General features: G+C 47.8%; 1 protein-coding gene across 10 annotated transcripts in view; it reads left to right on the top strand.

Moving 5' to 3' along the window:
* The window catches only part of LOC147718545 (phosphatidylinositol-binding clathrin assembly protein-like), an 882838-nt gene that overhangs the window by 345967 nt on the left and 520433 nt on the right, over positions 1-16438 (top strand). The window lies entirely within an intron of this gene.

Raw genomic sequence — 16438 nt, 5'->3', positions numbered from 1 at the left:
GTTCATACCTTTGCTAAGCATTACTGCCTGGACACTGACGCCAGGGCAGACGCTCAGGTTGGACAGGCTTCACTGCGGAATTTGTTCGCACAATAGTGGCATTATGTATTTACTCTCCACCGCCGCTTAGTTGGGGGATGGGCTTGCCATTCTATTCACTAGATTATGACTATACACAGAGATCCCCTACTACAGAAGGAGTAGTTTCTGTCCTGTAACTCCAGTTCTGTAGTAGGGGTATCTCTGTTATAGTCATAAGCGCCCTCCCTCCTCCCCGGTGGAGAATTCTTCATGTACACAATGCTGCAGGTCTGGCGTTGTATACGCCTTCAAAAAGAACTGAAAGTAAGTTGGACCTGCTATGCATTCTGGGATACTGGGAGAAGTCTAGAAGGTTCTCTTAAAGGCACAGTATCCTGTTTAAGCCACATAATGGCAGCCTATGGGGCTTGTCTGTCCCTACCTTCCTCTCTATCATTCCTGGGTCTTTGACTGGGGAGGCAGGTTTCTCTATGGTAGAAACTAGCAGGCTGGGCTGTGTGTGGTGAATTTTGGTGGAATTTCTAGTTGAAGTACTGGACAGTGTAGCCTGTGGATATAGGCTGCATTATTTGTCTTTAATTCTCTCTTAAGTGTCTTTGCAGTTCCTGCATTCTTTTGACAACTTAAGAGATTATTTTTGATTGCCGGGGTCCACGCACATGGGCGGGACTATTCACTAGATTATGACTATAACAGAGATACCCCTACTACAGAACTGGAGTTACAGGACAGAAACTACTCCTATATTGAAAAGGTTCCCTAAAGAGTACTTTAAAAACTACTAAAGACTTAGGCCACGCTGTCACGGAGTACCCTGTGTGGAAAAACCCTATGTTCCATCCACTGTTGTCAATGCAAGTACTTCCCACTTGACCTATATATGTTACTCAATGGACTTGATTCCCATGTGAACATACCGTAAAGAAACTTTACATGCTCATTTAGTTTAGCATGTTTTAGTTAAATTTTTAATTTGATCAAAGGCTATTTTGTGATTATTTTTCGTTTTATCAAAAACATATTGTTGAACATATGCATGTATACTGATACAAAAAATACTGATGCACAACAATCTGAAAATAGATCACCCACTCGAAGCCACTGCTTACCACTCATACATACACTCCCATACATACCAAATTCATTCATCCATCCGTCGCACCTCCAGAACAACAAATCTTCTGCACTCGCACAACAGAGGCAGTTCTTCTTTAGCCTCCTTTTGGTGTCATGAACTGGGTTTGTCAACTTCTTCAACACATGTTTCGGTAGAATTTACATGTTTGAGGCATGTGTAGCTGTAGATACACATGCTCTGCATACTTCTACCATCTAGTGTTGCGTCCAGTTGTGTGCAAGTTGTTTTTCTTCGGAGGAGTCATTTGAATCATGAGACAAAGTGACTCTTCCTCTTGGTGATAATGCGCATGGGCAACAACTCCATTGTTAGACTGCTTTCCCCGCAGTAGGTGAGAATGGAGTAAGAGTAAGTATCAGTAAAGAGATGTCCATGCCAATGAAATAGTTTAAAGGAACTGTCACGACCACAGGTGTCTGGGAAAGGGGGATAGTCACATGTTAATCGACAGCACTACATGCCACAAACAAATGCTTACAGGGTAGATAAGATGCTCCATTCGAGGCATGTGTGGCTTTAGATACACTTGGTCTGCATAGACTGTAAAAAGTAGCAATGTTTGCCCTTCATTGGCTTGTGATTATGCTTAAACATCCACACAGTGTTTCATGAAAGTGTGTGGGTCAGACCATTAGGCTGCCTTACAAATATCAGCTGTTAGGATATTGCCCCGGAAAGCCACGGAAGCCCCTATTTTATATGTAGAGTCATCCCTGGGGATGTAGGCACTGTCTTTTTAGCTTTGGCATAACCTGTCTGAATGCATTTAATTATCCATCTAGATATTCTTGTCTTAGATGTGTACCTTCCTGTGTGAGGAGGGAAAAAGCAACAAAGTTGTTTTACGGAAATTTAGTTCTGTCAATATAACACATTAGAGCTCTTTAGACATCTAGAGTATGAAGAGCTCTTTCTACAACTGAATCCGGTTGTGGAAAGAAAACGTGTAAATCAGCTGGTTGATTGAGGTGGAAAGATGAAACCACTTTTAAAAGGAATTTTCAGTTGGTTCTAAGGACCACTCTATCTCTGTGTAGCTGGAAGAAAGTGTATTCTAAAGTTAATGCCTGGAGCTCACTGACACGCCTAAGTAAGGTAATGGCCACCAAAAAAGCAACCTTACAAGAGAAGCATTGTAGGGGACAGTTATGCAATGGTTCAAATGGTGGACCTATAAGTCTGTAAGTACAATATTGAGATTCCATGCATATGAAACTCTAGGTGGAAATACTCTTTTACGACCTTCCATGAATGCCTTTATAACTGGTTCCCCGAACAAAGATAAGTGTTTCCTGTTTTGTAGATAGGCAGCAACTGCAGGTAAATGTAGATGTATTGATGCTTAAACATGGCCAGTGGTCTGCAAATAAAGAAAGTAGCAAACAATGTTTTGCACAGTTGCATCCAATGGATGAATTTGTTTACTGCTACAATAGAAAACATATCTTTTTCACTTCGCTGCGTGAAATGCCCTAGTTGTGCCTACGAGCTTCTATGAGAATGTTCATACATTTAGGTGGAAGATTAAGGTAACAGAATCCTATGATCTCAGGAGCCAAATCACAAGGTTGAGCTCCTTTGGATTTAGGTGCCTGATTTCTTCATGGTTCTGAGTGAGAAGATTTGGGTTGAGAAGAGTCTTCTGGGAAAGTACAGGGAGCTCGAGCAGTGTAGTGATCCATGGCTGGCAAGCCCAAGTGGGAGCTACTAGAATGAGGGTGAGAGATGTTTGCCCGAGCCTGCAAACTACACACAGAAGAAGAGGGAAAGGCCAAAAACGTAGTCAAATATTCCTGAACAGTTTATCCATAGAGCATTGCCTTTAGATAGTTCCCACTCGTGGACTTGTTGCCACATGCTGCTGAGGAGGTCGGCAAAGTGGTTGTCCATCTTGGGGAAGTGTTCTGCCAGCAGGTGGCTGTTGTGACATATTGCCCAACGACAAATCATCTGAGATAGGCGTTATAACTGTAAAGTATGCCCCCCCTCCTTTTTTAGGTCTCGCCTAGACGAAAGCAAAAGCGAAGCTTTTGCTGTCTAGTGCGAGACAACTTATGTTGTTACTTTTGGGGGAATGTGGACAGCAGACTGTCACGCGCTTCTTCTGCCGGAGATTTGACCTCGTGAACGCGCACGCTTTCGCGTTGGTGAATGCACGCAGGCACACACACTCACACACTTGCGCAGGCAGGCAGGTAGGCACGCACGCACACACACACACACACACACACACACACACACACACACACACACACACACACACACGCGCAGGCACACAGACACACACATACAGGCAAACTCACCCGCCCCTCTCGTCCCCCGACGCTCCCCCTCACCGGCTCCTCTCGTCCTGTCCCTCCGTGTCCAGACTCCGCAGCCCGCTCCGTTGTTTCTCTGCCCCTTCAGGACAGTTTGTGCGTGTCACGCCTCTCCTTTCTCCCTGCCGGAAATCCTATTTGCGTGTCAGGCCTCGTTTTCACCACGCATTTTTTTTTTGTTTTGTTGCTGGCTTTTTTAAAAACTGCGCTTGTATACGACTTCCCATAAACAGACGCATAATAATAACTCAATACGCTTTTTTCATTCTTTTTTTGTGTGCAGAGCGCCTTAAAACTAACAAGATGCAAATAAGCACAGAAAGTACAACAATGGAGTGGCTTTTATAAAGCAGAAGCCTGCCGCTGAGTAAGTACGTCACGTACTCTGGTTTCAAGACGAGCGTGTCCCGGAGGAGAAAGCAATGGAAAGCAGCCATACTGAAGAGAAAAGGCTGAAAGAGCCCACATTCAAACCGCGCCGACCGACAGCCGAGGCGTGGGTGGTACGAAAATCAGAACGCGTTATGGTGGAGCCGTCAGCCGATATCTGCATCAGCCGAGCTCTGGAGATATGGATTTTGACGAGTGTGGTGCGGCGGGGGGAGCAGGAGTGCTACAGCACACAGACCAGGCCCCAGGCTTTGCTGAATGCTTCTTTTACACCAGAGATTACAGTTCTGTTCAGGAGGAGCAAACTACTGAGGGTCTTTACAAAATCTGGTCAGCGGGGCACTCTCTTAGACTCCTGTGGCTCTCGGCAAGCAGGTGTTCGCGGAGGTGTGGATGGGTGACCAGAGAACCCCTGGGTGGAACTAGCAGAGGTCTGTATTAGGCCGTCACTACTAGTGCGGTAAGAGGATGGAAGACACCACATTAAATTCCGGAAGATCGATGCCTTGTTTAATATAATTTTGCTATCATTATCGTATCTACAAAGCGACTATTATCCAAGTCAGTGGTAATCATGTTATTCAGGCTAGACGGATACACACTGGTTTTTGGAGCAGGGGCCGAGACACACACGGCCAGAAGCATCTTCAAAGGCTGCAGGCCGCAGATAGGGCGCCGCGCATTCCAGGTATCACGCCGGCTATGCGTGCAGCCCCGGGGCACTAAGTTCAGTCTCAAGACAGGGGATACAGATAGCTGTGGGGAAACCCCAAATGGACGTGCCAGGGTATTTTTAAACATGCTCTTGTTTGACCCCGAAAAGAAGGGCAAGATAGCTGTGTGTGTGTGTGTGAAGGGGGTAGTGGTAGACTGGGGGGGGGGTGAGGGGGGGAGGAGAGGCGGGGTCTGTACAACCAACACAAATTAACCTTATCTAAACTGGGTTTACTCAGCCCTTCCCTGATCCAAAGGATGTACGCACTCCTACTACGGCAGAGAGTCAAAGCAAAAATGCATGCACTTTCAAATAAACACAACAGGTCACAACATCATGGGGTGCACTTTCAAACATGACTCTATTTATATCACGATAACCAGGGCACAAGTCCTAAAACAAGCATTTGCAATGCAACAGGTCTCGCTTTTACGCGACTTTAAGCTATTGGCATTGTAAATGACAATGCCTTTTATTTTGTTTTAAAAACCGAAACATAAATATAAGGCATTGTCATCTACAATGCCAATAGCTCAAACTCGTGTAAATGCGAGACCTATTGCATTGCAAATGCTTGTTGTAAATAGTACATGTTGGTCATTTTGTCCATCCGAATAAAGGCAACTTTGCCTGCCAGGTAAGTTAGATGTGCTTTAAATGCTAGGAGAACAGCTTGAAGCTCGAGGTAGTTGATGTGGATACATTTGTGTCCCAGAGACCCTTAACTGTGAGATCCTGTAGGTGAGCACCCCATGCTGTAAGGGAGCCATTTGCTGTGAGAACGATCTGGGTAATAGGGTCGAGAAAGGGCCATCCCTCTGATAGGTTTTTTGTGATCTGCAGAGCATGTAAATCTACAGCCCTACATGCCACGAACAGATTCTTAAAGGTAAGTAACATATTCCACTTTCAGCCATCTTCTTCAGGACCTAACACTCTTTGAGATTCTTAGTTTGACCAGAGCGATAAGCAGGGCTCTTTAATTTTTGAATGTATGCTGTCTTAAACTATAGTCTCACCACTTTAACTATTCCCTATCCCATGCAGCCAGCGAAGCAACCCGTTAAGGGTAAAACAAAGAGTCTCCATTCATGGTTCAATTTGCTGCAAATTCAAGTGCCTGAGTCTATTCAAAATGAGCGCTGAGGTTGCAGCCTTTGCAAGTGTACCTCAATTAACCTGGGGGAAAACTTTGTGGCAAGCTTGTAGGTTCGAATATTACGCTCACAAGCACCCGTCCCGGCATTGAAGGTCCGCAACCTCAAGAACATTTTAAGTTATTTTGGGTCTGTTCACATAGGATTCAAATCCATTGATTAATATATAAAGGTTAAGCAGGAAGTGGTTTCATTGAATAAAATAGTTTATATCCCTGTTCCCAAACTGAAATCATTGTCTTGGGGGGATCGTTTTTGTTGTATGTGCCATCCAGTTTTATGTGGGGTGACTTAAATGCACTTGTCATATGGCTAATAGAGCACCTACCACGTTCTGTATGCAGATAAAGGTGTTAAGCACGCCATAAACAAGCCCATTATTTCCTCAATTTGAAGAAACAATCAGTGAGTGGCGGCGTTGTCTGTGCCAGAAGTGATGTGCACATTGCCTATTTAGGCTCCAACCCAACGCTCTGATCTCAGTTCCTTCTTTTCTGCATCATCAGCGTGGATACTGATTGAGCTCCCCTCAGTCAGTTTTGGACAGATATTTTTCTAACTTTTTGTAAAACACTTATATCTGTAAACCTTTTGTTCGAGGCATATGAGCTGCAGATTACACACTGTGCATAGATTGCCACCTAGTGTTGGGTCCAGATGTTTGCAGTTTGTTGTTTTACTGAAGATGTTCTTTAGAAGTCACGAGATAGGGCATCAGCTCCATCCTCAGATAGTTTTTCCCGCCATCGGGCTCGGATGTGTTTCCTGCGCTCCGGTTTGGAACCGAATTTCCTTCGACGCGCAATCCTCACCCAGTTCGACGGTATTGTTTTGATCGCGATCCACATCGACGCGATTCTTCACCAACTTCGAAGTCTTCGATTCCAGTCGTCGACGAAGGCCTACGGGCCTACCTAGCCCTCATCTTCTGGCTCATTTAAAGGACGCCATTCAAGAAGTGTCCTCAATGTGGGTCAAAGTTTCCACACACCGATCTACATGAGGTGTGCAACCTTTGCCCCTCACCGGAGCACAAGGCCAAAGACTGTTTCCGCTTGTGCCTCTTTCCGCTCAAAGAAGACGATTCGGGACCGACGAGCTTGATGAACAATGGCTCGCTCGTCAGCTTCGATCCCCGATGACATCTTTGGAGAGGGCGTCGACGTGCCAGAACATCAGCACGCCGAAGAAAGTTCCAGCTCTTCTGATGCCGAAGACTCAGACGTCGAGGACATCCCTGTAGGAGAGAAGGGTCTGCGATCCTATGGTCACCCCAAATTTTTGCTTTTTGCTTCACTGGTTTATGACTTAATGTGGCTGTGGGCCTGCTAATTAGACCCACAGCCTGCTGTTCTCTCTAAATTAATGCCAATACACTCTAGGTGCATTACGAATTGGAAACTGGTTCACCTTATAAGCCCCAGGTACCCAGGGCATCAGTGTATCCAAGACCTACCTGGGGCTGCAGCATGTATTATGCCACCCCTGGCCTGGCCTCCATATTGACACAACTGGCTGATCAATCAGCTGGGGTAAGTTGGTGTAATCACCTCTTACTTAGATATAGTATACCTATATCTAACCTATCTGGACACATTTTAACCTATAAGCCACTCCTATTGAAGGCCTCGACAATCCTGGAGGCAGAGTGCTTGGTTTCATGAGAGATGGTGCTCTGGCACGAGCTGAGCCCGTCTGCAGCTGTCGGGAACAACTCCCTTAGCTGTTCTGGGATATTGCCATACCATATACTATTAAGTGCATTATAATCCTCGCTGTTACTTGCTAACTTTGGTTTGGCTTTATCAAAACATGTCGAGTAAGGTGTCATACGAAGTGGGATACTACCCCCTCGCCAATTCTGGCGACGGGGGTAGCATTCCACCCTTCTAGAGGGACACGACATGTACATAACCTGAACCCCGGTTAAAGTTAAACTCGAGCCTCAACATCACAAAATGGATGCTGCCACCACAGACACAAGTCTGACCTCCTGCTGCTGGGAGTCCTTCCAGCAAGGGAGGCTTGGACAAAGGGTTTCCTGCCTTGGGAGGTGCGAGCACCACCCCAGACAGGATTTTGTGTATTGGGTAGGACAGGGCTGAATAGAATGAGACATGCGTGGGGCACACAAGGTGTCCCCGTGCATAAGCCAGTCCAAACCGGTGCTGGGGCTTTCCAGCCCCAGTCCTGGCACGGAGCTGGACAAAGGAAAGGGGGTGTAACCGCCCCCCTTCCTGGTCCCACCCAGAGGAGCGACCTAGCAGGTGATCCGGCCCCCAGATTTAGAATAAGAGTAGGAGCTGTGTCCCAAGACTTCAGATCATCCTGAACTCGACTTGAAACTAAGAAGAAAACTGGACATTCTGCTGCACAGAACACTGAAGAGCATCTCCCTTGTGGCCAAGGAGTGACCACCCTATGAATACATGCACCACCCAGCAACTCGACGTCTGCTTTGCCGCCTCCGGAGCCCAGAGCCCGACAAGACCAAGACATCTCAGAGCCCGATCCACAGTCCCTGAATAGAAGAGACCCGTGGAGGCACCGAAAGACGTGGGACCAGCCATCTTGGAAGATTCACGAGAAGCTGACTGCGCAGCACCCGAGGCACCCTCGACGCTGTGCTTTGGGGTTTGAGAAGCCCCACCACCGAGCAGCATCTGCACCGAAGATCAGCCCCCCAGCATCTCCACGATCTGCGTGGGACCCTTTTGCATCTTGCCACTCGACGCGCCATCCCGGTTACTGGCCCGTTGGCTAGTGGCCATCTTGGCGACGAAATCTGAAATGAGCACCGCTGGTCTGGTTGCTCCAGACTGGCCCTCGCTCCTGTAAAAAGGAGCACCCCCTCTGACCTTGCTCGTCAGAGTGAGAAGCTTGCATCGTTTCCTGCGTGGCTTGCATTAGCCAAGGCCTGTTTGCTCTGATCAAGAAGCTGACACTGCCATCAGCTAGAGCCTTCGTGGGACAGCTCGTGATCTACGCCTGGACGTCCTCGACCACTTTGTGTCCACGTGGCTGCAGAGACAATCTTCACTTCTTCGCCTGTTTGCACCCGACATCGCCTAGTTCCATCCTGGTTCCATGGAAGTCACTGGCTAGTGACTTTGAACATTGTCCCCTCTGCTTTCAGGTCTTCACCTCTTCAGATCCACCCTTGTATCCACGGGAACTCTCCTCGACGGCCCGCCTGCAGCATCTTCATCTACAGGCTCCATAGACCAGCGCGACGAAACCCGACACACTTTGAGACATATGCACCCGCTTCCTGTGGGTGAGGTAACCCTGGCACTCCGGTGCTCCTGTGTAGCAATACACCTCTAGTGTCTATGTTCCAAGTTGCTAGGTTCTAGGTCATCCGGAAGGTTCCCTTTTCAGTAACTTTGTAACTTTTACGCACCACTGACTTTGCATTGGTGCATGCGTGTGCTTTAAGCGCTGCACCCGAGTCCCGCGGGCCTTTCCCGACTTAGTCGCTGCTAGTCCCGAACCGCTCCAGCGATTCCCCAGGCCCTAGGCCTAATTCCTTTTCGATTCGTGGTACTTATACCACTATTTTAGTATATTGTTTAGGTGGCCCCTAGGGCTCATCCATATTGTGCAACTTTTGTATATTTAAACTGTTTTGTTTTAACGCATTTGCTTCTGTGCTCATAAAGAGTATAGGGGATATTTGTAGTAAATAAATATATATATATTTTCAATATATATCTGTGTGGTGTCCTTTCATTTGGTATTCAAGGTGATTGTGTATGGTAAAACAGCTTGCTTCACATGCCTTTACAGAGTTTAGCCTAAGACTGCTTTGTCCACGCTACTAGGATAGCTGGTCTATAAGGTTGACTTACAACCAATCATCATAAGGGTTGCTTGGCATGGTACAAGGTGATCACTAGAACTAGTGAGCATCATATACCAGGCCAACTTCTCACATTGGTGAGCAGCGGTTGGGATTTGAGCTTGCTGTTGTTTTACCATTACAATCTTTGAAAATATCATTTGAAAGATCCTACAGGTACCTGCTAGGTACATATAAAACAAGACTAGTATACTTATGTTCTACTGAACTTAGTTGTTGTAGAGGATAGGGAGTAGCACACCTTGACTACAACTACTAGATAGGTTTAGTAGGTAAACACCAGTGTAGGTAGTTTGCAAAATATCCACCCACACTAGAGCAGTGTCTGGAGCAGAAGGGTCCACTGGACCTGCCCCTGTTGAGGGACCCTCCAAAGGCACCATCCAAATTTGCTATGTTAAACTTTAAAGAACTGAGGCAGCTCTGTACCTTAAGAGGTCTCAAGACGGGTCTAACCCCTACCACAGACCACCTCAGAGAGCTTTTAGACCAGTCTGAAGCTCTAAAGACCTCAAAAGCAGACCCCATAGGGAATGTGGAAGGAGGCTCTCCCACTGAAGATGATAATACTGACACTCCTATCCCTGTTGTCCAGATAGATGAGGAAGACCAAGTCACTGGAGATACTCAGCCTGAGGAGGAGGAGGAAGAAGAAGAGACATAAGGGGAGAGCAGGGATTCTGATGATGGCAGAAATAGTAAGATGCCAGCCAGAGGGCTTAGCCAGTCTAACTTAAGCCTATTTGGGACTGAGTCAGGGTTAAACCCATTCAGACCCCCAAGTGGACTTAACCAGGAGCAAAGGAGGAGGAGGAATCACTCTGGTGAATCCAAGACCTCCCAAGCTTCTAGAGGTTCTCATGGTCACTCCAGAAGGAGAATGACATCCCCTCAGAGGAGGGAACATGAGGCCAACATGAGAGAGGCTGAGCTTAGGATCCAGAAGCGATAATTGGAAGTTGCCCTGACCCAAGAGAAACTTGCTAGAGCAAGACATCCTAGAGAGGGTGGATTAGGATCCACTGGTGGCAGCACCATCCCTAAGGATAAAGACAGGTCCTATGACAATAGAAATCTGAGTAAGATTGTGCCCCCCTACAAAGCTGGGGATGACATCTACTAATGGATGACTGCACTTGAGAGAGCCTGCAGAGTACAGCAGAACCCTCATGAGCAGTGGGCAGCAATCGTGTGGCTCTCCTTTGAAGGTAGAGGCCGAGACAGACTCCTCACAGTTAGTGATGGGGATTCTAGAAACTACCTGGTCCTGAAGAGTGCTCTGATTGGTGGGTTAGGCTTAACCACTGAACAGTACAGGTTAATGTTCAGAGAGACCCAGAAGAGACAGACTCAGGACTGGTCTGAATTTGTTGAATGTGCCACTAAGGCTCTGGAGGGGTTGCTGGGAAGTAAGGTTACAGACTATGAAGGATTGTACAATTTGCTTATGAGAGAACACATTTTAAATAATTGTCAGAACCAGCAGCTGCATCAACACTTGGTTGACTCAGATCTGACCTCTCCCCAAGAATTGGGAAAGAGGGCAGACAAATGGGTTAGAACCAGGGTTAAGCAAAAGAACCAGAACCAGAACCAGGGTGGCGACCAAAAGAAAACAGACCAGAAGGGTGGGGAGCAGAAAGCTAAAGACCAGAAGTCTTCAACAGGGCCCCAAACTAATACAGAGGGTGGGTCCCAAACTTCCAAGAAGAAGAAGAAAGAAGGTCAAAGAAAACCCTGGTGTAGTACCTGTAAAAACACCTCTCACTGGACCAGTGAGTGTAAAAAGGGTGGAGCCCCCAACACTGCAGCCCCTAAGACACCTGAACCCACTAGTACAGTTGGCAGTGTTGGTCCACAAACTAAGGGGGTAGTGGGAACTGAGGGAGAGTCTGGCCTAGTCAGAACCCCTACACACGCTGTTCTGATTTGTGATGGGGACATAGATTTGCCCCCTACTATAAGCCCCAGTAATCTGGGCAAGTACAGACAGACACCTTTGATTAATGAAAAAGTGGCTCAAGCATACAGGGACACATGTGCCAGTGTCACTATGGTGACACCTAGCTTTGTGGACCCTGGACAATACATACCAGGTGACAATTACCTGGTGACCAATGCCAGCAATGTCACTACTACACATAGCGTGGCAATTGTTAATTTCTCCTGGGGAGGGGTAACTGGCCTAAAAAGAGTTGTGGTTAGTGCAGATCTCCCAGTTGAGTGTTTGTTGGGCAATGACCTGAAGAGCTCTCTATGGTCAGAAGTTGAGTACAGGACTCATGCAGAGATGTTAGGGATATCATCACATGTCCTTGCTGTGACTAGGTCACAGGCCAAAAAGTGCCTCTCTGAACCTCAGGTCTTGGATCCTGGAACAATGGACCAAGCACCTACCAAGAAGAAGAACAGGAGGGTCAAGGCTGTGCCTTCCCACCTGCCTACAAGTGAGGATCAGCCTTCCCAGGAAGATGATCTTGAGACCCCTGAAGGAACTGTCCCTGAAGAACTTGAACCTGATCAGGTTGAGTTTCTGGGGACAGGGGGACCTTCTAGGGCAGACATGGGGCAGGCTCAGTTAACCTGTCCTTCCCTTGAACCCCTCAGACAGCAGGCTGCTGCTGAGGCTGAAGGGAATGCTCAAGGTACCCATAAAGTATATTCGGATGATGGGCTCCTTTATTCAGAGGGTAGAGACCCCAAGCCTGGTACAACCAGGAGGTTTGTTATACCTCTGTCATTTAGGGGCTTCCTTCTAACCTTGGCCCATGATATTCCTTTAGCAGGACACTTAGGCCAGAATAAGACTTGGGACAGGCTTGTCCCTCACTTTCACTGGCCTCACATGTCTGAAGATACCAAGGAGTTTTGTCGCTCCTGTGTAACCTGCCAAGCCAGTGGTAAAGCAGGTGGCACAACAAAGGACCCCCTGATACCACTACCTGTGGTGGGGGTTCCCTTTGAAAGAGTGGGGATTGATATTGTAGTTCCAATGGATCCCCCTACAGCATCTGGACACAGATTCATACTGGTGGTGGTGGAGGACCATGCCACCAGGTACCCTAAGGCAATTCTCCTTAGGACCACAACAGCTCCTGTTGTGGCCAGGGCCTTACTTAGAGTTTTCTCCAGAGTGGGGTTTCCTAAGGAGGTAGTATCTGATAGAGGTGCCAACTTCATGTCAGGATACTTAACAGCTATGTGGAATGAATGTGGTGTCAACTACAAGTTCACCACTCCTTATCATCCACAATGCAATGGGCTTGTTGAAAGGTTCAACAAGACCCTGAAGGGTATGATCAAAGGATTACCTGAGAAGCTCAAGCGAAGATGGGACATCCTTCTACCCTGCTTTCTGTTTACTTACAGAGATGTCCCACACAAGGGGGTTGGCTTCAGCCCCTTTGAATTGTTGTTTGGGCACCCTGTAAGAGGACCCCTATGTTTGGTGAGGGAAGGATGGGAATTACCTCTCAGAAAGCCCAAGCAAGACATAGTGGACTATGTACTTGGTCTCCGCTCCAGGATGGCTGAGTATATGGAGAAGGCATCCAAAAACCTTGAGGCTAGCCAAGAATTACAGAAAGCGTGGCATGACCAAAAGGCTGTCTTGACTATCAGCCTGGACAGAAAGTATGGGTATTGGAGCCAGTGTGCACAGCAGCACTCCAGGACAAATGGTCTGGACCCCATACCATTGTTGAAAAGAAGGGAGAGGTTACCTACTTGGTGGACCTAGGAACTCCCAGGAGTCCCCACAGGGTGCTCCATGTCAGCATATTGAAGGCATATGTTGACAGGGCAGAAATGGGCTTGCTCATGGCTACAGATGAGGGGCAGGAGGAAGAGAGTGACCCTCTCCCAGACCTGTTAACTCTGAACTCTGAAGATGGCTCAGTTGATGGTGTGGCCTTAGATGGCAGCCTCACTGAACATCAGCAAAATGACTGCATACAAGTTTTACAGTCATATAGAGATATGTTCTCCTTGACACCCAGTAAGATTAACTGGTGTACCCATGTGGTGGACACTGGTGACAGTCTTCCTGTGAAAAGCAAGATTTACAGGCAACCTGACCATGCCAGGGACTGTATAAAGACTGAGGTGCAAAAGATGCTGGAATTAGGTGTTATTGAGCCTTCAGAGAGCCCCTGGGCTAGCCCAGTGGTTCTGGTCCCCAAACCTCACACCAAAGATGGCAAGAGAGAGATGAGGTTCTGTGTGGATTACAGAGGACTCAATGCTGTCACCAGGACAGATGCACACCCTATTTCAAGGGCAGATGAGCTCATAGACAAGTTGGCTTCTGCCAAATATTTGAGCACATTTGATCTGACAGCTGGCTATTGGCAAATCAGGTTAGCTGAGGAATCCAAGGCCAAAACTGCATGTTCTACCCCAGGAGGACATTACCAATTTGTGGTGATGCCCTTTGGTTTGAAAAATGCACCTGTCACCTTCCAAAGGTTGGTGAATCAAGTCCTTGCTGGGTTGGATGACTTTTGCGCAGCTTATCTGGATGATATTGCTGTCTTCAGCTCCACCTGGTCCACCTGAAGGAAGTGCTAGAGGCTCTGCAAAAGGCAGGCCTCACTATCAAGGCCACAAAGTGCCAGATAGGGCAGAGTAAAGTTGTGTACTTGGGCCACCTTGTAGGTGGAGGCCAAGTTCAACCCCTGGAGAGTAAGATCCAGACCATAAAGGACTGGTCCCCTCCAACTACCCAGACTCAGGTCAGAAGTTTCTTGGGCCTGACTGGGTAGTACAGGAAGTTTGTTAAGAACTAAGGGTCCATTGTGACTCCTCTCAATGATCTGACATCCAAAAAGATGCCCAAAAAGGTTCAGTGGACAATAAATTGTCAAAAGGCCTTTGATGACATGAAGAAGGCCATATGCTCTGCACCTATCCTGAAGAGTCCTGACTACTCAAGAGAGTTCATTGTCCAAACAGATGCTTCTGAGTTGGGAGTGGGAGCTGTGCTTTCATAACTTAATGTAGATGGTCAAGACCAGCCCATTGCTTTTATTAGCAGAAGGCTGATCCCCAGAGAGAAACGTTGGTCAGCCATTGAGAGCGAGGCCTTTGCTGTGGTGTGGGCCCTGAAGAAGTTGAGACCATACTTGTTTGGCACTCACTTCAAGATTCAGACCAACCATAAACCCCTCTTATGGCTTAATCAGATGAAGGGTGAAAACCCCAAACTACTCAGGTGGTCCATTTCCCTACAAGGGATGGACTTTGCAGTGGAGCACCGCCCAGGGACTGACCATGGTAATGCAGATGGTCTCTCCAGGTACTTCCACTTAGAACATGAAGACACAACTGGACAAGGTTAGTCTAATGTCCCTGCGTTTGGGGCGGGGGGGGGTTGTGTAGGAGAGAAGGGTCTGCTATCGTATTGTCACCCCAAATTATTGCTTTTTGCTTCACTGGTTTATGACTTAATGTGGCTGTGGGCCTGCTAATCAGACCCACAGCCTGCTGTTCTCTCTCTAAATTAATGCCAATGCACTCTAGGTGCATTACGAATTGGAAACTGGTTCACCTTATAGGCCCCTGTAACAGTGTACCCCAGGTACCCAGGGCATAGGTGTATCCAAGGCCTATCAGGGGCTGCAGCATGTATTATGCCACCCCTGGCCTGGCTTCCATATTTGACACAACTGGCTGATCAATCAGCTGGGGTAAGTTGGTGTAATCACCTCTTACTTAGATATAGTATACCTATATCTAACCTATCTGGACACATGTTAACCTATAAGCCATTCCTATGGAAGGCCTCGACAATCCTGGAGGCAGAGTGCTTGGTTTCATGAGAGATGGTGCTCTGGCACGAGCTGAGCCCGTCTGCAGCTGTCGGGAACAACTCCCTTAGCTGTTCCGGGATATTGCCATACCATATACTCTTAAGTGCATATAATCCTCGCGGTTACTTGCTAACTTTGGTTTGGCTTTATCAAAACATGTCCAGTAAGGTGTCATACGAATTGGGATACTACCCCCTCGCCAATTCTGGCGACGGGGGTAGCATTCCACCCTTCTAGAGGGACACGACATGTACATAACCTGAACCCCGGTTAAAGTTAAACTCGAGCCTCAGCATCACAAAATGGATGCTGCCGCCACAGACACAAGTCTGACCTCCTGCTGCTGGGAGTCCTTCCAGCAAGGGAGGCTTGGACAAAGGGTTTCCTGCCTTGGGAGGTGCGAGCACCACCCCAGACAGGATTTTGTGTATTGGGTAGCACAGGACTGAATAGAATGAGACATGCCTGGGGCACACAAGGTGTCCCTGTGCATAAGCCAGTCCAAACCGGTGCTGGGGCTTTCCAGCCCCAGTCCTGGCGCGGAGCTGGACAAAGGAAAGGGGGTGTAACCGCCCCCCTTCCTGGTCCCACCCAGAGGAGGGACCTAGCAGGTGATCCGGCCCCCAGATTTAGAATAAGAGTAGGAGCTGTGTACCAAGACTTCAGATCATCCTGAACTCGACTTGAAACTAAGAAGAAAACTGGACTTCGACATTCTGCTGCACAGAAGACTGAAGAGCATCTCCCTTGTGGCCAAGGAGTGACCACCCTGTGAATGCAGGCACCATCCAGCAACTCGACGTCTGCTTTGCCGCCACCTCCCGCCGGAGCCGGAGCCCAGAGCCCGAAAAGACCCAGACTCCCAGACATCTCGGAGCCCGATCCACAGTCCCTGAAAAGAAGAGACCCTTGGAGGCACCGAGAGACGTGGGACCGGCCATCTTGGAAGATTCACTAGAAGCAGACTGCGCAGCACCTGAGGCACCCTCGACGCTGTGCTTTGGGG

Source organism: Lissotriton vulgaris, chromosome 4_1 (assembly GCF_964263255.1).
Source record: "Lissotriton vulgaris chromosome 4_1, aLisVul1.2, whole genome shotgun sequence".
NCBI classification, from domain to species: Eukaryota; Metazoa; Chordata; class Amphibia; order Caudata; family Salamandridae; genus Lissotriton; species Lissotriton vulgaris.
Note: the sequence above shows the minus strand (reverse complement) of the source record. Positions and strands in the feature narration are given on the sequence as shown.